At 44.4% G+C, this 26,718-nt stretch overlaps 1 pseudogene; it reads right to left on the bottom strand.

Moving 5' to 3' along the window:
* LOC120055430 overlaps window positions 1-25,713 on the bottom strand; it is a 70,875-nt pseudogene extending 45,162 nt beyond the window's left edge.
* Between the last annotated feature and the right edge of the window lie 1,005 nt (window positions 25,714-26,718).

Below are 26,718 nucleotides of genomic sequence, written 5' to 3'. Positions count from 1 at the left end.
AAGAATTTGAAAACAAATCCAATTTTGATAAACTCCCATATCTACTGGGAGAAATTCCACAGTGTGCCATCACAGCAGCAAGATTTGTGACCTGTTGCCACAAGAAAAGGGCAACCAGTGAAGAACAAACACCATTGTAAATACAACCCATATTTATGCTTATTTATTTTAACTTGTGTGCTTTAACCATTTGTACATTGTTACAACACTGTATATATATAATATAACATTTGTAATGTCTTTATTGTTTTGAAACTTCTGTATGTGTAATGTTTACTGTTAATTTGTATTGTTTATTTCACTTTTGTATAATATCTACCTCACTTGCTTTGGCAATGTTAACACATGTTTCCCATGCCAATAAAGCCCCTTGAATTGAATTGACAGAGACAGAGACAGAGAGAGAGACACAGAGAGAGACACAGAGAGAGACACAGAGAGAGACAGAGAGAGACAGAGACAGTGAAATAAAGAGTGGGTGTATTTGTACCAGCTGAATAGCGATCATGAGGACGGTCTTGAGGGAGAAGGTTCTGTCACACAGATCAAACAGGTCTTCCAGACTGGGTCCCAGCAGCTCCAGAACCATGGCATTATACTTCCCACAGGGCCCAAAGTAGAATACCTGGGGGACGCCCTCTGCAGAGACATAATGAGACATATTGCTTTACAAAAACAAAAACAACAACAATAACACAAAGCATCAATTGCAACTTAGAATCAAGTGAGTGCCTCATTTCACTGGGTCAATAGACTGCTATTGCTCTTTAAAGCCAACCCCGGTCCTCTTGGTGCCAACGGGGCAATACATTTGGGTGAGTTTTTTTTTTCTTTTCCCCTCGCCCCTAGTAGCCTCGTTTCACTGGCAAAAATAAAATTAAACCATCTAGTGTTCAGCGAAATAACAACACAATGTCAAATACAGTTGAAGTCAGAAGTTTACATACACCTTAGCCAAATACATTTAAACTCCGTTTTTCACAATTCCTGACATTTAATCCGAGTAAATATTCCCTGTTTTAGGTCGGTTAAGATCCCCACTTTATTTTAAGAATGTGAAATGTCAGAATAATAGTAGAGAGAATGATTTATTTCAGCTTTTATTTCTTTCATCACATTCCCAGTGGGTCAGAAGTTTACATACACTCAATTAGTATTTGGTAGCATTGCCTTTAAATTGTTTAACTTGGGTCAAACGTTTTCGGGTAGCCTTCCACAAGTTTTCCACAATAAGTTGGGTGAATTTTGGCCCATTCCTCCTGACAGAGCTGGTGTAACTGAGTCAGGTTTGTAGACCTCCTTGCGCACACACGCTTTTTCTATAGGATTGAGGTCAGGGCTTTGTGATGGCCACTCCAATACCTTGACTTTGTTGTCCTGCAGCCATTTTGCCACAACTTTGGAAGTATGCTTGGGGTCATTGTCCATTTGGAAGACCCATTTGCGACCAAGCTTTAACTTCCTGACTGATGTCTTACATTTACATTTAAGTCATTTAGCAGACGCTCTTATCCAGAGCGACTTACAAGTACATACATTCATACTTTTTTTGTACTGGTCCCCCGTGGGAATCGAACCCACAACCCTGGCGTTGCAAGCGCCATGCTCTACCAACTGAGCCACACGGGGGAAATGAGATGTTGAGATGAGATGTTTGAGATGTTGCTTCAATATATCCACAAAATTTTCCTCCTCATGATGCCATCTATTTTGTGAAGTGCACCAGTGCCTCCTGCAGCAAAGCACCCCCACAACATGATGCTGCCACCCCTGTGCTTCACAGTTGGGATGGTGTTCTTTGGCTTGCAAGCCTCCCCCTTTTTCCTCCAAACATAATGATGGTCATTATGGCCAAACAGTTCTATTTTTGTTTCATCAGACCGGAGGCCAAAAAGTACGATCTTTGTCCCCATGTGCAGTTGCAAACCGTAGTCTGGCTTTTTTATGGCGGTTTTGGAGCAGTGGCTTCTTCCTTGCTGAGCGGCCTTTCAGGTTATGTTGATATAGGACTCGTTTTACTGTGGATATAGATACTTTTGTACCCGTTTCCTCCAGCATCTTCACAAGGTCCTTTGCTGTTGTTCTGGGATTGATTTGCACTTTTCACACCAAAGTACGTTTATCTCTAGGAGACAGAACGTGTCTCCTACCTGAGCGGAATGACGGCTGTGTGGTCCCATGGTGTTTATACTTGCGTACTATTGTTTGTACAGATGAACGTGGTATCTTCAGGCGTTTGGAAATTGCTCCCAAGGATGAACCAGACTTGTGGAGGGCTACCGTTTTTTTTCTGAGGTCTTGGCTGATTTATTTTGATTTTCCCATGATGTCAAGCAAAGAGGCACTGCGTTTGAAGGTAGGCCTTGAAATACATCCACAGTTACACCTCCAATTGACTCAGATGATGTCAATTAGCCTATCAGAAACTTCTAACGCCATGATATCATTTTCTGGAATTTTCCAAGCTGTTTAAAGGCACAGTCAACTTAGTGTATGTAAACTTCTGACCCACTGGAATTGTGATACAGTGAATTATAAGTGAAATAATCTGTCTGTAAACAATTGTGTCATGCACAAAGTAGATGTCCTAACCCGACTTGCCAAAACTATAGTTTGTTAACAAGAAATTTGTGGAGTGGATGAAAAATTTGTTTTAATGACTTTAATTACAACCTAAGTGTATGTAAACTTCTGACTTCAACTGTACATGTAGCCTAGTCAAATAATTAACATCCAATCAGATTAACCGCTACTCTCTCGCAGGAATTCCACTAACGGGCAATATGTAGCCAAACGTAGCTGCTGCTCATTCCGTTTGCTCGAAAATGGATAAATGGTTAAAAAAAAGTAAGGCCCGCGTCCATAGAGACACATATAGCCCAGCTAGCATGGACACTGACCGTTGTCAGAATCTGATGCAGCCGAAGAGCTACTGCCCCGTTACCCGGGAAAGCACCGAACAACAGACAGGGACGTTGGACCATCGAAGAGACGCAAATATGATGAGAACTACATTGATTTGGGGTTCACTTATATTGGGAACAGTGCCTTTCCTCAGCCACAGTGTGTTATATGTGCAAAAGTACTATCTCACAACTCGATGAAACTGTCACTCTTGCACAGCGATTTAGAAACGAAACATGACAATTTGAAAAATAAGCCACAGGAGTTTTTGGAGTGAGAATTAAGACTTTCGAGTAGTAAGACATGTATAAAAGCAACAGATATCATTACTAAGAAGGAACTAGAGGCGTCTTATATGGTGAGCTACCGAGTGGCTAGGACAGGCAAGCCCCATACTATTGTGGAGGATTTAATTCCTCCTGTTGCCTCGAATATGGCTTTGACAATGCTGGGAGAAAAGGCCATTAAAACTACACAGACAATGCCTTCTTCAAACAACACTGTTTCACGACGCACCAGTGACATGGCAGGAGATGTTTCGAAACAATTACTGCTTCGCATACAAGCCAGTGAATTCTATGCATTACAGCAGGATGAGTCAACAGATGTGGCGTGGCCTGGCACAGCTCCTGGTGGTTAGAGCATTGGGCAAAAAACCAAAAGGTTGCTGGATCGAATCTCCGAGCTGACAAGGTAAAATATCTGTCGTTCTGCCCCTGAACAAGGCAGTTAACCCACTGTTCCCCGGTCGACCGTCATTGTAAATAAGAATTTGTTCTTAAATGACTTGCCTAGTTAACTTTGTAAGGCTAGGGAGCAGTATCCTGAATTCCGGATGACTGACGTGCCCAAAGTAAACTGTCCGTTACTCCGGCCCAGAAGTTAGGATATGCAAGTTTCCGAGACTGTTATAAAAATGTCTGTGAGTATAACAGAACTGATATGGCAGGCGGACAACCCGAGGAGAATCCATCCGGATAATTTTTTTTGAGGTCATAGGCCATTTCAATGCAAGCCTATGGGATATTCAAAATAATTCCTCCCAGATTGCAGTTCCTATGGCTTCCACTAGATGTCAACAGTCTTTAGAAAGGGTTTCAGGCTTGTTTTTTTGAAAAATGAACGAGTAGTTATAGTTTTTCCAAGGTGTCTCTCATTAGAAAAGTAGTCTTGTTGCGCACGTGAATGAGTTTTATCTTCCCTATTGAACATACTATTCTCCGTCTTAAATTTGATCGTTTATTTAGATATTAGAGTACCTGAGGATTAATTAGATACATCATTTGACTTGTTTGAACAAACTTTACTGGTAACTTTTTGGATTCGTTTGTATGCATGTTGAACAAGTGGATTACTGAATCAAGGACATTTTTGGGATGTAAAGTAGACAAAACGACCATTTGTTGTGTAGCTAGGACCATTGGGATTGCAAACAGAGGAAGATCTTCAAAAGTAAGTGATTTATTTTATCGCTATTTTGGATTTTGTGACACCTGTGCTGGTTTGGAAAAGTATTTTGGTGTGGGGCGCTGTCCTCAGATAATCGCATGGTATGCTTTTGCCGTAAAGCCTTTTTGAAATCTGACAACGCGGTTGGATTAACAAGAAGTTAAGCTTTTAAACGAGGTAAGAAAATTGTATTTAGATGAATGTTTAATATTACGATTTTTGTATTTTGAATTTCGCACTCTGCAATTTCACCGGATGTTGTCCGGGTGGGAGGCGAGCCCAAAGAGGTTAAAAATAGATTGAGTTAAAATAAAAATGAAAAAATATGTCCGTTACGTTTATGGGGGGGTCAATTAAGGAAGACATCCTCTTCTGACAACAGGATAGGATATTTTTTAAGTACTGGACAGCTTTGTGACATCAAATGGACTTATATAGCCAGGGGGTACCGGTACAGAGTCAATGTGGAGGCTATATACAGGGGGTACCGGTACAGAGTCCATGTGGAGGCTATATACAGGAGGTACCAGTACAGAGTCAATGTGGAGGCTATATACAGGGGGTACCGGTACAGAGTCAATGTGGAGGCTATATACAGGAGGTACCAGTACAGAGTCAATGTGGAGGCTATATACAGGGGGTACCGGTACAGAGTCAATGTGGAGGCTATATACAGGGTGTTACGGTACAGAGTCAATGTGGAGGCTATATACAGGGGGTACCAGTACAGAGTCAATGTGGAGGCTATATACAGGGGGTACCGGTACAGAGTCAATGTGGAGGCTATATACAGGGTGTTACGGTACAGAGTCAATGTGGAGGCTATATACAGGGTGTTACGGTACAGAGTCAATGTGCAGGGTCACAGGTTAGTTGAGGATACATGTAACAGTTCTCCTGATAATAAACGTCCATTATATTGGTGTTCATGACTACAGAGAATCAATATAATTCTGTGTTGTTGTCTCACCTGAACTCCCCAGCTGCTTATAGAACCTGTACTCCAGGTGGAGCTGTGGGGCCCGCGACTTGATGGGCTCCTGGAAATGAGATAAACAACATGAGGGTTAGAGGTCAAACAACATGATGAGGGTTAGAGGTCAAACAGCATGATGAGGGTTAGAGGTCAAACAGCATGATGAGGGTTAGAGGTCAAACAGCATGATGAGGGTTAGAGGTCAAACAGCATGATGAGGGTTAGAGGTCAAACAGCATGATGAGGGTTAGAGGTCAAACAGCATGATGAGGGTTACAGGTCAAACAGCATAATGAGGGTTAGAGGTCAAACAGCATGATGAGAGTTAGAGGTCAAACAGCATGAGGGTTAAAGGTCAAACAATGGGGATAGCTCATAACTTCTTCACAGGAAAGAGACTGTCTCTCAATCAATCCCAATAACTCAGTTGGTGGGCGAACGTGTGTCCCCGACTAAGCACGGGGGTTCAGGACCACAGGTGGTTGAGTCATTTATGACACGCATCTCTCCACACAGTGCGCAAGCAAACCACAGACGAGAGGGCTTTCTGAGCAAGTCTGTGTAAAACCAAACCACAGACGAGAGGGCTTTCTGAGCAAGTCTGTGTAAAACCAAACCACAGACGAGAGGGCTTTCTGAGCAAGTCTGTGTAAAACCAAACCACAGACGAGAGGGCTTTCTGAGCAAGCCTGTGTAAAACCAAACCACAGACGAGAGGGCTTTCTGAGCAAGTCTGTGTAAAACCAAACCACAGACGAGAGGGCTTTCTGAGCAAGCCTGTGTAAAACCAAACCACAGACGAGAGGGCTTTCTGAGCAAGTCTGTGTAAAACCAAACCACAGACGAGAGGGCTTTCTGAGCAAGTCTGTGTAAAACCAAACCACAGACGAGAGGGCTTTGAGAGCAAGTCTGTGTAAAACCAAACCAACAAGCCAAACAGAAACAGATTGCATTTAAACCCACAGGATGTTCTGAACAGCTAACCCAGTGGACAGGATGTTCTGAACAGCTAACCCAGTGGACAGGATGTTCTGAACAGCTAACCCAGTGGACAGGATGTTCTGAACAGCTAACCCAGTGGACAGGATGTTCTGAACAGCTAACCCAGTGGACAGGATGTTCTGAACAGCTAACCCAGTGGACAGGATGTTCTGAACAGCTAACCCAGTGGACAGGGAGGCTTACAACAGCTTTAGGACTACAACAGCTTTAGGACTACGTACAAGCTGCAGGACTACATACATGCTGCAGGACTACGTACATGCTGCAGGACTACAACAGCTTCAGGACTACATACATGCTGCAGGACTACGTACATGCTGCAGGACTACAACAGCTTCAGGACTACGTACATGCTGCAGGACTACAACAGCTTTAGGACTACATACAAGCTGCAGGACTACAACAGCTTCAGGACTACGTACATGCTGCAGGACTACAACAGCTTTAGGACTACGTACATGCTGCAGGACTACAACAGCTTTAGGACTACGTACAAGCTGCAGGACTACAACAGCTGCAGGACTACATACAAGCTGCAGGACTACAACAGCTTTAGGACTACATACAAGCTGCAGGACTACAACAGCTTCAGGACTACGTACATGCTGCAGGACTACAACAGCTGCAGGACTACATACAAGCTGCAGGACTACAACAGCTTTAGGACTACATACAAGCTGCAGGACTACAACAGCTTCAGGACTACGTACATGCTGCAGGACTACAACAGCTTTAGGACTACATACAAGCTGCAGGACTACATACATGCTGCAGGACTACAACAGCTTCAGGACTACGTACATGCTGCAGGACTACAACAGCTTCAGGACTACGTACATGCTGCAGGACTACAACAGCTTTAGGACTACGTACAAGCTGCAGGACTACAACAGCTGCAGGACTACATACAAGCTGCAGGACTACATACATGCTGCAGGACTACAACAGCTGCAGGACTACAACAGCTTTAGGACTACGTACATGCTGCAGGACTACGTACATGCTGCAGGACTACAACAGCTTCAGGACTACGTACATGCTGCAGGACTACAACAGCTTTAGGACTACATACAAGCTGCAGGACTACAACAGCTTCAGGACTACGTACATGCTGCAGGACTACAACAGCTTTAGGACTACGTACATGCTGCAGGACTACAACAGCTTCAGGACTACGTACATGCTGCATGACTACAACAGCTTCAGGACTACGTACATGCTGCAGGACTACAACAGCTTTAGGACTACGTACATGCTGCAGGACTACATACATGCTGCAGGACTACAACAGCTTTAGGACTACGTACATGCTGCAGGGCTACAACAGCTTCAGGACTACGTACATGCTGCATGACTACAACAGCTTCAGGACTACATACAAGCTGCAGGACTACATACAAGCTGCAGGACTACAACAGCTGCAGGACTACATACATGCTGCAGGACTACAACAGCTTCAGGACTACGTACATGCTGCAGGACTACATACATGCTGCAGGACTACATACAAGCTGCAGGACTACATACATGCTGCAGGACTACAACAGCTTTAGGACTACATACATGCTGCAGGACTACATACAAGCTGCAGGACTACAACAGCTGCAGGACTACATACAAGCTGCAGGACTACATACATGCTGCAGGACTACAACAGCTTCAGGACTACGTACATGCTGCAGGACTACATACATGCTGCAGGACTACATACATGCTGCAGGACTACATACATGCTGCAGGACTACATACAAGCTGCAGGACTACAACAGCTTTAGGACTACATACAAGCTGCAGGACTACATACATGCTGCAGGACTACAACAGCTGCAGGACTACGTACATGCTGCAGGACTACAACAGCTTTAGGACTACATACATGCTGCAGGACTACAACAGCTTCAGGACTACGTACATGCTGCAGGGCTACAACAGCTTCAGTACTACGTACATGCTGCAGGACTACAACAGCTTCAGGACTACGTACATGCTGCAGGACTACAACAGCTTTAGGACTACGTACATGCTGCAGGACTACAACAGCTTCAGGACTACGTACATGCTGCAGGACTACAACAGCTGCAGGACTACATACATGCTGCAGGACTACATACATGCTGCAGGACTACAACAGCTTCAGGACTACGTACATGCTGCAGGGCTACAACAGCTTTAGGACTACGTACATGCTGCAGGACTACGTACATGCTGCAGGGCTACAACAGCTTCAGGACTACGTACATGCTGCATGACTACAACAGCTTCAGGACTACATACATGCTGCAGGACTACAACAGCTTCAGGACTACATACATGCTGCAGGACTACAACAGCTTCAGGACTACATACATGCTGCAGGACTACATACATGCTGCAGGACTACAACAGCTTCAGGACTACGTACATGCTGCAGGACTACATACATGCTGCAGGACTACAACAGCTTTAGGACTACATACATGCTGCAGGACTACAACAGCTTCAGGACTACGTACATGCTGCAGGGCTACAACAGCTGCAGGACTACAACAGCTTCAGGACTACATACATGCTGCAGGACTACAACAGCTTTAGGACTACGTACAAGCTGCAGGACTACAACAGCTTTAGGACTACGTACATGCTGCAGGACTACAACAGCTTTAGGACTACATACAAGCTGCAGTACTCCTGTAGTAACCCCACCCTTAAGGAGTCAACATACTAGGTTCGGTTTGATCCTAGCCGAACTCAGCTAGGTGAAGTGAACATATGTGCCTCGCATACTCCCTTAGTACTGTTTGTCCATCTTGAGACGCCGTAGCCAGTATTCACTTCCTCAAAAGAGTCTAAAATAACTCAAGAAATCTGTCATTCATTTTGATGTTTTTTCCGATGATGTTTTAGTTGACTAACTGTTTGGTGCAGTATTTCCTCCTGCCTCTCCCAGATCAACCACCCTCCTGCCTCTCCCAGGTCCTGTCTAGTACAACAGATCAACCACCCTCCTGCCTCTCCCAGGTCATGTCTAGTACAACAGGTCAACCATCCTCCTGCCTCTCCCAGGTCCTGTCTAGTACAACAGATCAACCACCCTCCTGCCTCTCCCAGGTCCTGTCTAGTACAACAGATCAACCACCCTCCTGCCTCTCCCAGGTCCTGTCTTGTACAACAGATCAACCACCCTCCTGTCTCTGCCAGGTCCTGTCTAGTACAACAGATCAACCACCCTCCTGTCTCTCCCAGGTCCTGTCTAGTACAACATATCACCCACCCTCCTGCCTTTCCCAGGTCCTGTCTAGTACAACAGATCAACCACCCTCCTGTCTCTCCCAGGTCCTGGCTCTCCCAGGTCCTGTCTAGTACAACAGATCAACCACCCTCCTGCCTCTCCCAGGTCCTGTCTAGTACAACAGATCAACCACGCTCCTGGTTCTCCCAGGTCCTGTCTTGTACAACAGACCAACCACCCTCCTGCCTCTCCCAGATCAACCACCCTCCTGCCTCTCCCAGGTCCTGTCTAGTACAACAGACCAACCACCCTCCTGCCTCTCCCAGGTCCTGTCTAGTACAACAGATCAACCACCCTCCTGTCTCTCCCAGGTCCTGTCTAGTACAACAGATCACCCACCCTCCTGCCTCTCCCAGGTCCTGTCTAGTACAACAGATCAACCACCCTCCTGTCTCCCAGGTCCTGGCTCTCCCAGGTCCTGTCTAGTACAACAGATCAACCACCCTCCTGCCTCTCCCAGGTCCTGTCTAGTACAACAGATCAACCACCCTCCTGCCTCTCCCAGGTCCTGTCTTGTACAACAGATCAACCACCCTCCTGCCTCTCCCAGGTCCTGTCTAGTACAACAGATCAACCACCCTCCTGCCTCTCCCAGGTCCTGTCTTGTACAACAGATCAACCACCCTCCTGTCTCTGCCAGGTCCTGTCTAGTACAAACGATCAACCACCCTCCTGCCTCTCCCAGGTCCTGTCTTGTACAACAGATCAACCACCCTCCTGTCTCTGCCAGGTCCTGTCTAGTACAACAGATCAACCACCCTCCTGCCTCTCCCAGGTCCTGTCTTGTACAACAGATCAACCACCCTCCTGTCTCTGCCAGGTCCTGTCTAGTACAACAGATCAACCATCCTCCTGCCTCTCCCAGGTCCTGGCTCTCCCAGGTCAACCACCCTCCTGTTTCTCCCAGGTCCTGTCTAGTACAACAGATCAACCACCCTCCTGCCTCTCCCAGGTCCTGTCTTGTACAACAGATCAACCACCCTCCTGCCTCTCCCAGGTCCTGTCTAGTACAACAGATCAACCACCCTCCTGCCTCTCCCAGGTCCTGTCTTGTACAACAGATCAACCACCCTCCTGCCTCTCCCAGGTCCTGTCTAGTACAACAGATCAACCACCCTCCTGCCTCTCCCAGGTCCTGTCTAGTACAACAGATCAACCACCCTCCTGTCTCTCCCAGGTCCTGGCTCTCCCAGGTCCTGTCTAGTACAACAGATCAACCACCCTCCTGCCTCTCCCAGGTCCTGTCTAGTACAACAGATCACCCACCCTCCTGCCTCTCCCAGGTCCTGTCTAGTACAACAGATCAACCACCCTCCTGCCTCTCCCAGGTCCTGTCTTGTACAACAGATCAACCACCCTCCTGTCTCTGCCAGGTCCTGTCTTGTACAACAGATCAACCACCCTCCTGCCTCTCCCAGGTCCTGTCTAGTACAACAGATCAACCACCCTCCTGCCTCTCCCAGGTCCTGTCTAGTACAACAGATCAACCACCCTCCTGCCTCTCCCAGGTCCTGTCTAGTACAACAGATCAACCACCCTCCTGCCTCTCCCAGGTCCTGTCTAGTACAACAGACCAACCACCCTCCTGCCTCTCCCAGGTCCTGTCTAGTACAACAGATCAACCACCCTCCTGCCTCTCCCAGGTCCTGTCTAGTACAACAGATCAACCACCCTCCTGCCTCTCCCAGGTCCTGACTCTCCCAGATCAACCACCCTCCTGCCTCTCCCAGGTCCTGACTCTCCCAGATCAACCACCCTCCTGCCTCTCCCAGGTCCTGTCTAGTACAACAGATCAACCACCCTCCTGCCTCTCCCAGGTCCTGTCTAGTACAACAGATCAACCACCCTCCTGCCTCTCCCAGGTCCTGTCTTGTACAACAGATCAACCACCCTCCTGCCTCTCCCAGGTCCTGTCTAGTACAACAGATCAACCACCCTCCTGCCTCTCCCAGGTCCTGTCTAGTACAACAGATCAACCACCCTCCTGTCTCTCCCAGGTCCTGGCTCTCCCAGGTCCTGTCTAGTACAACAGATCAACCACCCTCCTGCCTCTCCCAGGTCCTGTCTAGTACAACAGATCACCCACCCTCCTGCCTCTCCCAGGTCCTGTCTAGTACAACAGATCAACCACCCTCCTGCCTCTCCCAGGTCCTGTCTAGTACAACAGACCAACCACCCTCCTGCCTCTCCGAGGTCCTGTCTAGTACAACAGATCAACCACCCTCCTGCCTCTCCCAGGTCCTGACTCTCCCAGATCAACCACCCTCCTGCCTCTCCCAGGTCCTGACTCTCCCAGATCAACCACCCTCCTGCCTCTCCCAGGTCCTGTCTAGTACAACAGATCAACCACCCTCCTGCCTCTCCCAGGTCCTGTCTAGTACAACAGATCAACCACCCTCCTGCCTCTCCCAGGTCCTGTCTAGTACAACAGATCAACCACCCTCCTGTCTCTCCCAGGTCCTGTCTAGTACAACAGATCAACCACCCTCCTGCCTCTCCCAGGTCCTGACTCTCCCAGATCAACCATCCTACTGCCTCTCCCAGGTCCTGTCTAGTACAACAGATCAACCACCCTCCTGTTTCTCCCAGGTCCTGTCTAGTACAACAGATCAACCAATAGGACTCCAGACTGAATCTGAGGTTCTGGAGGAACCATAAGACTAATTTCCTAAGCAAGACGAACAATAAAGTACTAGCTATTCTATATTCACTACATACAGCTCAATGGGTACGTTCCAACAAGTTCAGAGACGTATTACAGAAGTGAATCAGAGGCTCAGTTGGAGTAGGAGTCCTGTTCACTGTACAGCATTACGGGTACGTTCCAGAACACACACACAATCTGTGCAGGCCTGCTCGCTATAGAGAGAAGTGTTTTGACGTCCATCTCAGGGTGGAATGACATCAACATGGTTTACTGATGCTATAATCTGCGTAGCCTAGGTCAGTTAGCGGCCCAGAGCAGAATTTGTTTCTATGGAAGGCGAGTGCAACCTTTACAGGCGGTAAGACCTTTTAATTCAAACCCGAACGTCCAAGTCAGTTCTACTGCATTTTTTTCATGCAGGGACTGATTTAGACCTGGAACACCAGGTGGGTGCAATTAATGATCAGGTACAACAGAAAACCAGCAGTAGTCTGGCCTTTTGAATACCCCTCCCTGAATACTCCTACGGGGGGTTCCTTCTGCAGTACGGGAGTTACGGGAAAACAGTTTGATCTCACCAACAACAGAAAGGTACACCATCGGGCCTGTGAAGAGTGAGTGCTACGGCAACCAGCATAACACAATATATACACCAACAGAAAGGTACACCGTCGGGCCTGTGAAGAGTGAGTGCTACGCCAACCAGCATAACACAATATATACACCAACAGAAAGGTACACCGTCGGGCCTGTGAAGAGTGAGTGCTACGCCAACCAGCATAACACAATATATACACCAACAGAAAGGTACACCATCGGGCCTGTGAAGAGTGAGTGCTACGCCAACCAGCATAACACAATATATACACCAACAGAAAGGTACACCGTCGGGCCTGTGAAGAGTGAGTGCTACGCCAACCAGCATAACACAATATATACACCAACAGAAAGGTACACCGTCGGGCCTGTGAAGAGTGAGTGCTACGCCAACCAGCATAACACAATATATACACCAACAGAAAGGTACACCATCGGGCCTGTGAAGAGTGAGTGCTACGCCAACCAGCATAACACAATATATACACCAACAGAAAGGTACACCATCGGGCCTGTGAAGAGTGAGTGCTACGCCAACCAGCATAACACAATATATATAACAACAGAAAGGTACACCGTCGGGCCTGTGAAGAGTGAGTGCTACGCCAACCAGCATAACACAATATATACACCAACAGAAAGGTACACCATCGGGACTGTGAAGAGTGAGTGCTACGCCAACCAGCATAACACAATATATACACCAACAGAAAGGTACACCATCAGGCCTGTGAAGAGTGAGTGCTACGCCAACCAGCATAACACAATATATACACCAACAACAGAAAGGTACACCATCAGGCCTGTGAAGAGTGAGTGCTACGCCAACCAGCATAACACAATATATACACCAACAACAGAAAGGTACACCGTCGGGCCTGTGAAGAGTGAGTGCTACGCCAACCAGCATAACACAATATATACAACAACAACAGAAGTCAGGGACGTTTTCAAAATAAAAGTCTCCATTGCCTATTACTCCTCAGCTGCCTTCACATTTAGGTAACTAATGTCATGGATTTGTTTGCCAGCGTAAGCTATATATCACTAGCTGTATTATGTCTACAACAGTGCAGTTTCAGTCCGCTAGGTGTCTCTCTACAGCATGGACATATCTCTGGGTGACGTGGACATCCCCATGCATGCACCTTATCAAAATATGACTAATACAATATTGCACCATCCCATTCTCTGGGCTCCGTCTGCAATCATAACCAGTAGTGTCTACCAGGACTAATGAATCATAACCAGGACTAATGAATCATAACCAGTAGTATCTACCTGGAATAATGAATCATAACCAGTAGTATCTACCAGGAATCATAACCGGTAGTATCTACCAGGTCTAATGAATCATAACCAGTAGTATCTACCAGGAATAATGACTCATAACCAGTAGTATCTACCAGGACTAATGAATCATAACCAGTAGTATCTACCAGGACTAATGACTCATAACCAGGACTAATGAATCATAACCAGGACTAATGAATCATAACCAGGACTAATGAATCATAACCAGTAGTATCTACCTGGAATAATGAATCATAACCAGTAGTATCTACCAGGACTAATGACTCATAACCAGGACTAATGAATCATAACCAGGACTAATGAATCATAACCAGGACTAATGAATCATAACCAGTAGTATCTACCAGGAATAATGAATCATAACCAGTAGTATCTACCTGGAATAATGAATCATAAGCCAGTAGTATCTACCAGGAATAATGGTTCATAACCAGTAGTATCTACCAGGAATAATGGTTCATAACCAGTAGTATCTACCAGGAATAATGAATCAGAACCAGTAGTATCTACCAGGAATAATGACTCATAACCAGGAATAATGGTTCATAACCAGTATAATCTACCAGGAATAATGGTTCATAACCAGTAGTATCTACCAGGAATAATGGTTCATAACCAGTAGTATCTACCAGGAATAATGACTCATAACCAGTAGTATCTACCAGGAATAATGACTCATAACCAGTAGTATCTACCAGGAATAATGACTCATAACCAGTAGTATCTACCAGGAATAATGACTCATAACCAGGAATAATGGTTCATAACCAGTATAATCTACCAGGAATAATGAATCATAACCAGTAGTATCTACCAGGAATAATGGTTCATAACCAGTAGTATCTACCAGGAATAATGAATCAGAACCAGTAGTATCTACCAGGAATAATGAATCAGAACCAGTAGTATCTACCAGGAATAATGAATCAGAACCAGTAGTATCTACCAGGAATAATGAATCATAACCAGTAGTATCTACCAGGAATAATGACTCATAACCAGGACTAATGACTCATAACCAGTAGTATCTACCAGGACTAATGAATCATAACCAGTAGTATCTACCAGGAATAATGACTCATAACCAGTAGTATCTACCAGGAATAATGAATCATAACCAGTAGTATCTACCAGGAATAATGACTCATAACCAGTAGTATCTACCAGGAATAATGAATCATAACCAGTAGTATCTACCTGGAATAATGGTTCATAACCAGTAGTATCTACCTGGAATAATGACTCATAACCAGTAGTATCTACCAGGAATAATGAATCATAACCAGTAGTATCTACCTGGAATAATGACTCATAACCAGTAGTATCTACCAGGAATAATGACTCATAACCAGTAGTATCCACCAGGAATAATGAATCATAACCAGTAGTATCCACCAGGAATAATGACTCATAACCAGTAGTATCTACCAGGAATAATGACTCATAACCAGTAGTATCTACCAGGAATAATGACTCATAACCAGTAGTATCTACCTGGAATAATGGTTCATAACCAGTAGTATCTACCTGGAATAATGACTCATAACCAGTAGTATCTACCAGGAATAATGAATCATAACCAGTAAAAGTGCAAACCAATCCCAGAACAACAGCAAAGGACCTTGTGAAGATGCTGGAGGAAACCGGTACAAAAGTATCTATATCCACAGTAAAACTAGTCCTATATCAACATAACCTGAAAGGCAGCTCAGCAAGGAAGAAGCCACTGCTCCAAAACCACCATAAAAAAAGCCAGACTACGGTTTGCAACTGCACATGGGGACAAAGATCATACTTTTTGGAGAAATGTCCTCTGGTCTGATGAAACATAAATAGTACTGTTTGGCAATAATGACCATTGTTATGTTTGGAGGAAAAAGGGGGAGGCTTGCAAGCCAAAGAACACCATCCAAACCATGAAGCACAGGGGTGGCAGCATCATGTTGTGGGGGTGCTTTGCTGCAGGAGGGACTGGTGCACTTCACAAAATAGATGGCTTCATGAGGCAGGAAGATTATGTGGATATATTGAAGCAACATCTCAAGACATCAGTCAGGAAGTTAAAGCTTGGTCACAAATGGGTCTTCCAAATGGACAATGACCCCAAGCATACTTCCAAAGTTGTGGCAAAATGGCTTAAGGACAACAAAGTCAAGGTATTGGAGTGGCCATCACAAAGCCCTGACCTCAAACCTCTAGAACATTTGTTGGCAAAACTGAAAAAGCGTGTGCGAGCAAGGAGGCCTACAAACCTGACTCAGTTACACCAGCTCTGTCAGGACTTATTGTGGGAAGCTTGTGGGAGGTTACCCAAAACGTTTGACCCAAGTTAAACAATTTAAAGGCAATGCTACCAAATCCGTGGGGCGACGCACAATTGGCATAGCGTCGTCCGGGTTAGGGGTTAGGGAGGGATTGGCCGGTACGGATATCCTTGTCTCAGTATGTAAAAAAAAAAAAAAAATGTTATAAAAATGTATGCACTCTACTGTAAGTCGCTCTGGATAAGAGCGTCTGCTAAATGACTAAAATGTAAAAAAAAAAAAAAAAAAATGTAAATACTAATTGAGTATGTAAACTTCTGACCCACTGGGAATGTGATGAAAGAAATAAAAGCTGAAATAAATCATTCCCTCTACTATTATTCTGACATTTCACATTCTTAAAATAAAGTGGTGATCCTAACTGACCTAAGATCGGAAATTATTACTAGGACTAAATGTCAGGAATTGTGAAAAACAGAGTTTAAGTGTATTTGGCTAAGGTGTACGTAAACTTCCAACTTCAACTGTATCCTCTGTGTGACGGGGGTTGTGCAACGCAAACGGATATAACAAGCCTACACACAGAGCAGAATTCACAAATACAACAGTCATAATGACTAATATAAGGCCTACAGTCCGTGCTCCAAAATACTGGAAAAAGTGTGATTCATTTGGTTACATCACCACCACATTAGCCCCACGTGGCTATACAAATAAACTATGCAATTAAATGACACACAACAGCATGGCATATTTAGATACTAGAATAGGCCTAGCTTAAATCCTATTTATTTCTATTTTGTAGCTCAGGCGGTTATTCTAGACAAGGCTCTTCTGTGTCTTTATCATTCTCACACGAGTCATTAGCTGAACGACCAAGCCGTTACTACGCCATCTAGTGGTATAACGTCGTTATTGAATGCAGTTCTAAAACGAGCTCTAGGCTTTTATTTTGGAAATGAAACCCGGAAGCTGCAAAGCAACTAACGTCTGGGCTGGAGTTGCTTGATTGACTAGCTAATTTCAACTAGCTACGTTCGGTTCATGTCCTTTGCAGATGCCACATTACTGACAAAAGTTTGTACGCATAAAAATGATCTGTAACCAAGTAAAGGGAGACGTAAAGTAAGAATTGAACGTGTAAATGTTCATTCATAGTCGTAACATAGAGTTTGTACGTTTAAAGATCTATTTTAACGTTTACGTTTCATGTTTCATGCATAGCTTTTGTCACAATTTTTTTACGATCCTAACGATACGTACGTTCAACCTTTTGGCAGCTATCTCCACACTGACTCTACACTCTTCTAGATAGCGCACGTACAAAGATCTAACCTCCTCCTCCTCGTAGCCTGCCGGCCCATAATTGTCAGCACGTAGTCCTGTGTGATGACAAAGTCAGTAGTCAGTATGGATCACTATTTAATTAAGAGTGCGATCGTAAATTCACTCTGGCTATCTACTCCGATTTCAGAGCACTCTCGTCTGAAAGCGCAGAATAACTGATGAATTTACGAACGCTCAACACCTGTTGAATATAACCGGTGTCAGTAAACATAGGCAAAAAAACGATTAAATTGTTGCCAGCAACACAGTTAAGAGTCACCAACGCTCTAGATAACATGAAAACAACCTAGCCAGCTCTGCTAAGGGGAGCGAGGAGTTCTCCCATTTGGGTCTGGAAGAATTGCTTTTGTTTTTTGTGTTTGTTATAAAAACATTTTTGAACTGCATTGTTGGTTAAGGGCTTGTAAGTAAGCATTTCACTGTAAGATCTACACCTGTTGTATTCAGCATTTCACTGTAAGATCTACACCTGTTGTATTCAGCATTTCACTGTGAGGTCTACTACACCTGTTGTATTCAGCATTTCACTGTGAGGTCTACTACACCTGTTGTATTCAGCATTTCACTGTGAGGTCTACTACACCTGTTGTATTCAGCATTTCACTGTGAGGTCTACTACACCTGTTGTATTCAGCATTTCACTGTAAGATCTACACCTGTTGTATTCAGCATTTCACTGTGAGGTCTACTACACCTGTTGTATTCAGCATTTCACTGTAAGATCTACACCTGTTGTATTCAGCATTTCACTGTAAGATCTACACCTGTTGTATTCAGCATTTCACTGTAAGGTCTACTACACCTGTTGTATTCAGCATTTCACTGTAAGGTCTACTACACCTGTTGTATTCAGCATTTCACTGTAAGGTCTACTACACCTGTTGTATTCAGCATTTCACTGTAAGGTCTACTACACCTGTTGTATTCAGCATTTCACTGTGAGGTCTACTACACCTGTTGTATTCAGCATTTCACTGTGAGGTCTACTACACCTGTTGTATTCAGCATTTCACTGTAAGGTCTACTACACCTGTTGTATTCAGCATTTCACTGTAAGGTCTACTACACCTGTTGTATTCAGCATTTCACTGTGAGGTCTACTACACCTGTTGTATTCAGCATTTCACTGTAAGATCTACACCTGTTGTATTCAGCATTTCACTGTAAGGTCTACTACACCTGTTGTATTCAGCATTTCACTGTAAGGTCTACTACACCTGTTGTATTCAGCATTTCACTGTAAGATCTACACCTGTTGTATTCAGCATTTCACTGTAAGATCTACACCTGTTGTATTCAGCATTTCACTGTAAGATCTACACCTGTTGTATTCAGCATTTCACTGTAAGGTCTACTACACCTGTTGTATTCAGCATTTCACTGTGAGGTCTACTACACTTGTTGTATTCAGCATTTCACTGTGAGGTCTACTACACCTGTTGTATTCAGCATTTCACTGTAAGGTCTACTACACCTGTTGTATTCAGCATTTCACTGTAAGGTCTACTACACCTGTTGTATTCAGCATTTCACTGTGAGGTCTACTACACTTGTTGTATTCAGCATTTCACTGTGAGGTCTACTACACCTGTTGTATTCAGCATTTCACTGTAAGGTCTACTACACCTGTTGTATTCAGCATTTCACTGTGAGGTCTACACCTGTTGTATTCAGCATTTCACTGTAAGGTCTACTACACCTGTTGTATTCGGCATTTCACTGTGAGGTCTACTACACCTGTTGTATTCAGCATTTCACTGTGAGGTCTACTACACTTGTTGTATTCAGCATTTCACTGTGAGGTCTACTACACCTGTTGTATTCAGCATTTCACTGTGAGGTCTACTACACCTGTTGTATTAAGCATTTCACTGTAAGATCTACACCTGTTGTATTCAGCATTTCACTGTAAGATCTACACCTGTTGTATTCAGCATTTCACTGTGAGGTCTACTACACCTGTTGTATTCAGCATTTCACTGTGAGGTCTACTACACCTGTTGTATTCAGCATTTCACTGTAAGATCTACACCTGTTGTATTCAGCATTTCACTGTAAGATCTACACCTGTTGTATTCAGCATTTCACTGTGAGGTCTACTACACCTGTTGTATTCAGCATTTCACTGTAAGATCTACACCTGTTGTATTCAGCATTTCACTGTGAGGTCTACTACACCTGTTGTATTCAGCATTTCACTGTGAGGTCTACTACACCTGTTGTATTCAGCATTTCACTGTGAGGTCTACTACACCTGTTGTATTCAACATTTCACTGTAAGGTCTACTACACCTGTTGTATTCAGCATTTCACTGTGAGGTCTACTACACCTGTTGTATTCAGCATTTCACTGTGAGGTCTACTACACCTGTTGTATTCAGCATTTCACTGTGAGGTCTACTACACCTGTTGTATTCAGCATGTCACTGTGAGGTCTACTACACCTGTTGTATTCAGCATTTCACTGTAAGGTCTACTACACCTGTTGTATTCAGCATTTCACTGTGAGGTCTACTACACCTGTTGTATTCAGCATTTCACTGTGAGGTCTACTACACCTGTTGTATTCAGCATTTCACTGTGAGGTCTACTACACCTGTTGTATTCAGCATTTCACTGTGAGGTCTACTACACCTGTTGTATTCAGCATTTCACTGTGAGGTCTACTACACCTGTTGTATTCAGCATTTCACTGTGAGGTCTACACCTGTTGTATTCAGCATTTCACTGTGAGATCTACACCTGTTGTATTCAGCATTTCACTGTAAGATCTACACCTGTTGTATTCGGCGCATGTGACAAATACCATTTGATTTGAAGTAGCTAGCAAGCTAGCCAACCTTAGCCTGTTAGCTTGGGAGCTTGACTGCCATTGTGAGGTCAGAATGCTGGGATCAACCCTATTCCTCGATCAGAGAGTCCAGTGTGCCCTCTGAACTCTCCGGGAGGGAAACGCTCTGCCAACCCTCTGAAGTTCAGAACACCTGGCACCAAAAACACCCAAATATTTTAGCATATTAGCATTGACATGAAATCAGTCAATCACCTCAAAACAAGACATGGTATCAAGACCAAGTTTAAACGAGTCGATTCCCCACCTGGTAGGGGGGGGGTTCCCACCACGCCACTGAACAACAAATCCACTAACCTGTGAATTAAAGAAAATATAAAATCACTCAAACATATAGGGAGAAGAATAACTCTAGTTTGGAAGTAATTATTTATATGATACTAGACGAGCTACAGAATAGATTCAGGCCGCTGACACCGTTACTATGCAACGACGCCGTTACTATGCCACCAGCTGTGGACGTTGCTGAATGCCTGTTCTATTTGCTGCCAGAGCCATATTTGTAGTAGACAAGTACCATCCTTAATTTACCTTTGCCCTAGAAAATACACAACAAACTTGTATGAGAAGAGGCATCAACGAAGCCCCTGAATGCAAGCTACCTAACTTGCAAATCCGGGTTAGTTATATCTTTGTCTGAGTTTCAATGAGTTGGCTAGCTAGCTAACATTAGCTAGCCAGTTCGAGTTAGCTAGATAGCCAACTCAAGTTGAAACATAATTGAAAGCAAGCTGGTTACATCCTATGATTAGCTAGCAAGCTAGCGTCTAAGCACCTGCCCTGTATTGACCCCAAATGTCAATAGGCTACAGTTAGCTGTTGTTAGCAAGGTAGCTAGCAAACTTGAGCTATGCACATCTTCCTCTGACATGCTACATCACATTAGCTTGATGTATTTTACAATATCATTCCCTTTTCATCTCTGGTATCATAGCTAGCCTGGCTCGCTAGCATAATCAAATAATGTTGTATAACCAAAAGTAGCTACTAGCTATCTACTTAGCTAACATACTCACCAACACTGGTGGTTTGACGGTTGACAGCCAGTAGTGACCGTGTCGGATGTAATCCATTCCTGGCCATCTGGCCATATTGTTGAAATGCATTGGAAGTTTGCACCCACTTTATGGAAGCCCATTTTCACTTCTTTTTGCCGGGCAAAACTTGCGTGTGTTGTTCCCATATGCAGACTTGACTACAATGTCCACACCGGTGGAAAATTCTATTGATTGGACATGAATTGTAAAGGCACACAGCTGTCTATATACGGTCCCACAGTTGACAGCGCATCTCTGAGCAAAAACCAAGCCATGAGGTAGAAGGAATTGTTCTTAAAGCTCCTAGAGAGGATTGTGTCGAGGCACAGATCTGGGGAAGGGTATCAAAAAATGTCTGCAGCATTGAAGGTCCCCAAGAACACAGTGGACTCCATTCTTAAATGTAAAAAGTTTACAACCACCAAAACTCTTCCTAGAGCTGGCCGCCAAGCCAAACTGAGCAATCGGGGGAGAAGGTTTGGTCGGGGAGGTGACCAAGAACCCGATGGTGACTCTGACAGAGCTCCAGAGTTCCTCTGTGGAGATGGGAGAACCTTCCAGAAGGACTACCATCTCCACAGCACTTCACCAATTAGGCCTTTATGGTAGAGTAGCCAGACAGAAGCCACTCCTCAGTAAAAGGCACATGACAGTTTCATCTGGTCTGATGAAACCAAGATTGAACTCTTTGGCCTGAATGCCAAGCGTCACATCTGGAGGCAACCTGGAACCATCCCTATGGTGAAGCATGGTGTGGTGGCAGCATCATGCTGTGGGGATGTTTTTCAGTGGCAGGGACTGGGAGACTAGTCAGGATAGTGCCAAGCTTGTAGCGTCATACCCAAGAAGACTCGAGGCTGTAATCGGTGCCAAAGGTGCTTCAACAAAATACTGAGTAAAGGGTCTGAATACTTATGTAAATGTGATATTTCAGTTGTTGGTAAAAAAAAAAAAAAAATTGCTAACATTTCTAAAAACCTGTTTTTGCTTTGTCATTATGGGGTATTGTGAGTACAGTGCCTTGCAAAAGTATTCATACCCCTTGGCGTTTTTCCTATTTTGTTGCATTACAACCTGTAATATAAATGGATATTTATTTGGATTGCATGTACTGGACATACACAAAACAGTCCAAATTGGTGAAGTGAAACTTTTAAAAATTACTTGTTTCAAAAAGTTATTTATAAAAAAATTAAAAAAGTGGTGCGTGCATATGTATTCACACCCTTTGCTATGAAGCCCCTAAATAAGATCTGGTGCAACCAATTACCTTCAGAAGTCACATAATTAGTTAAATAAAGTCCACCTGTGTGTAATCTAAGTGTCACATGATCTGTCACATGATCGGTCACATTATATATATACATACATACACACAAACCTGTTCTGAAAGGCCCCAGAGTCTGCAACACCACTAAGCAAGGGGCACCACCAAGCAAGCGGCACCATGAAGACCAAGGAGCTCTCCAAATAGGTCAGGGACAAAGTTGTGGATAAGTACAGATCATGGTTGGGTTATAAAAAAATATATGAAACTTTGAACATCCCACAGAGCACCATGATTAAAATATTTAAAGAATATGGCACCACAACAAACCTGCCAAGAGAGGGCCGCCCACCAAAACTCACGGATTAGGCAAGGAGGTGCGTTAATCAGAGAGGCAACAAAGAGACCAAATATAACCCTGAAGGAGCTGCAAAGCTCTACAGTGGAGATTGGAGTATCTGTCCATAGGATCACTTTAAGCCGTACACTCCACGGAGCTGGGCTTTACGGAAGAATGGCCAGAAAAAAAGCCATTGCTTAAAGAAAAAAATAAGCAAACACGTTTGGTGTTCGCCAAAAAGCATGTGGGAGACTCCCCAAACATATGGAAGGTACTCTGGTCAGATGAGACTAAAATTGAGCTTTTTGGCCATCAAGGAAAACACTATGTCTGGCACAAACCCAACACCTCTCATCACCCCGAGAACACCATGTTGGGCGATGTTTTTCATCGGCAGGGGCTGGCAAACTGGTCAGAATTGAAGGAATGATGGATGGCGCTAAATACAAGGAAATGCTTGAGGGAAACCTGTTTCAGTCTTCCAGAGATTTGAGACTGGGAAGGAGGTTCACCTTCCAGCAGGACAATGACCCTAAGCATACTGCTAAAGCAACACTCAGTGGTTTAAGGGGAAACATTTAAATGTCTTGGAATGGCCTAGTCAAAGCCCAGACCTCAATCCAGTTGAGAATCTGTGGTATGACTTGAAAGATTGCTGTACACCAGCAGAACCCATCCAACTTGAAGGAGCTGGAGCAGTTTTGCCTTGAAGAACGGGCAAAAATCCCAGTGGCAAGATGTGCCAAGCTTATAGAGACATACCCAAGAGACTTGCAGCTGTAATTGCTGCAAAGGGTGGTTCTACAAAGTATTGACTTTGAGCGGGTGAATAGTTATGCACACTCGAGTTCTCATTTTTTTTGGTCTTATTTCTTGTTTGTTTCACAATAAAACTTCAAAGTGGTAGGCATACTGTGTAAATCAAATGATACAACCCCCCCCAAAAAAATCAATTTTAATTCCAGGTTGTAAGGCAACAAAATAGGGAAAATGCCAAGGGGGGGGGTGAATACTTTCACAAGCCACTGTAGATTGAGGGGGAAAAAACAATTAGATAACTAAATGTATAGTCTATGGTTCAACCTCGTGTTTATATAATATAACTAATGTATAGTCTAAATCCAAATCGTTTCGCTCTCGGAGAGTTCAGAGCGCACACTGGACTCTCTGATCGAGGAGTAGGGTTGATCCGAGCATTCTGACCTCAATGGCAGTCAAGCTAACAGGCTAAGGTTGGCTAGCTTGCAAGCTACTTCAAATGGTATTTGTCACATGCGCCGAATACAACAGGTGTAGATCTTACAGTGAAATGCTTACTTACAAGCCCATAACCAACAATTCAGTTTTAAGAAAATACCTAAAAAAGTAAGAGATTGGAATAACAAATAATTAAAGAGCAGCAGTAAATAACAATAGCGGGGCTATATACAGTCAATGTGCGGGGGGTACCGGTGTCGAGGTAATTGAGGTAATTATGTACATGTAGGTAGAGTTATTAAAGTGGCTATGCATAGGTAATAACAGAGTAGCTGTGGCATAAAAGAGGGGGTGGGGGGGTGGGCAATGCAAATAGTCTGGGTCGCCATTTGATTAGATGTTTAGGAGTTATATGGCTTGGCGGTTTGGACCTAGACTTGGCGCTCCGGTACCGCTTGCCGTGCGGTAGCAGAGAGAACAGTCTATGGTTCAACCTCATGTTCATATAATATGTTATAGCATTAGGTCCACTCACCAGTTTGATAGCCACATATTCATTAGTGTACAGGTTCTTCCCCAGGCGAAGCTCTCCAAAGTTCCCACAGCCGATCTTCTTCCCGACCCGAAAGTTAGGGCCCACCATGAGCACCCCGGAGTTGCTCCCCGAGCTGCGACTGCCATGCCCCGACCGGCTTCCTCCTGTCTTTGACATCCTCTTCCCTTCCTCTGCCTCCCCCTTTCCTCCTCCTCCTCCTCCTCCTCCTCCTCTCTTGTCAAAGTCCATAAGTTTGTGGTACCCTGGCCTCTCCACGATTACGCCACTGCCATGCAGTCCTCAGAGCCGCCAAAACATCCACCAGACCGACAGGGGGCGTGGAGGGGAACGGAGAGGTGGAGAGAGCCAAGTCACCACACACAGTGTAGGGCTAGTACTGAATGTGTGAGTGTGAATATACTCTTTATGAGGCCTGCGGACTTCAACGGCTGAGCTGATAACTACTAATCAAGTTAGCAACAGTGAGGGTAGAGCGTAAAAATCAGGTGAAGTGATGAGCCATCCTCTTCTGTAGGTTTGTGGCTCTCTCTTTCTTCTCCAATCACCACCAGCATCAAAGCTGCATCTCAACCTAGGACTGGATTCACACTAGCGAACTAAGAAAGCCTATCCTAGCTAAAGGAAGGAAGGAAGCCTATCCTAGCTAAAGGAAGGAAGGAAGCCTATCCTAGCTAAAGGAAGGAAGCCTATCCTAGCTAAAGGAAGGAAGCCTATCCTAGCTAAAGGAAGGAAGGAAGCCTATCCTAGCTAAAGGAAGGAAGGAAGCCTATCCTAGCTAAAGGAAGGAAGGAAGCCTATCCTAGCTAAAGGAAGGAAGGTTATCCTAGCTAAAGGAAGGAAGGTTATCCTAGCTAAAGGAAGGAAGGTGCTCCTAGCTCCTGGCTGTGTGATTGATGTGGGCGTCGTCCTCCAGGGCCCACTCCTGGTGAGGTTGTGAACGTGCAGTCATTCCCAGCGGTCTGATACACCTGGTGGAGCGGTTGGTTGGACAGACGGGATAACACAACAGCTCTACACCTGGGGGGAAGAGACAGAACGTTAACTGTAATAATCAGCTCCATTAATCTACAACATAGCAATTAAAATGGATCTCATAAACACACCAACAGCTCTACACCTGGGGGGAAGAGACAGAACGTTAACTGTAATAATCAGCTCCATTAATCTACAACATAGCAATTAAAATGGATCTCATAAACACACCAACAGCTCTACACCTGGGGGGAAGAGACAGAACGTTAACTGTAATAATCAGCTCCATTAATCTACAACATAGCAATTAAAATGGATCTCATATACACACAACAGCTCTACACCTGGGGGGAAGAGACAGAACGTTAACTGTAATAATCAGCTCCATTAATCTACAACATAGCAATTAAAATGGATCTCATATACACACCAACAGCTCTACACCTGGGGGGAAGAGACAGAACGTTAACTGTAATAATCAGCTCCATTAATCTACAACATAGCAATTAAAATGGATCTCATATACACACCAACAGCTAGGTAGCTATAGCATGCTGTAATTCAACAATGTGTTTGAATCAATCGATGAGGATGCCAGCTTTCTACTGCTCTCTCATCGAACCACCTTTCTCCATTTCCACCAGCGCCAAGTACAGACATTTCCATTTCTCCAAACTCCATTGCACCATTTGTTTGTGCTATTAGCGGCAACATGGACTTGAGGATTATT

Source organism: Salvelinus namaycush, chromosome 11, assembly GCF_016432855.1.
Source record: "Salvelinus namaycush isolate Seneca chromosome 11, SaNama_1.0, whole genome shotgun sequence".
NCBI classification, from domain to species: domain Eukaryota; kingdom Metazoa; phylum Chordata; class Actinopteri; order Salmoniformes; family Salmonidae; genus Salvelinus; species Salvelinus namaycush.
Note: the sequence above shows the minus strand (reverse complement) of the source record. Positions and strands in the feature narration are given on the sequence as shown.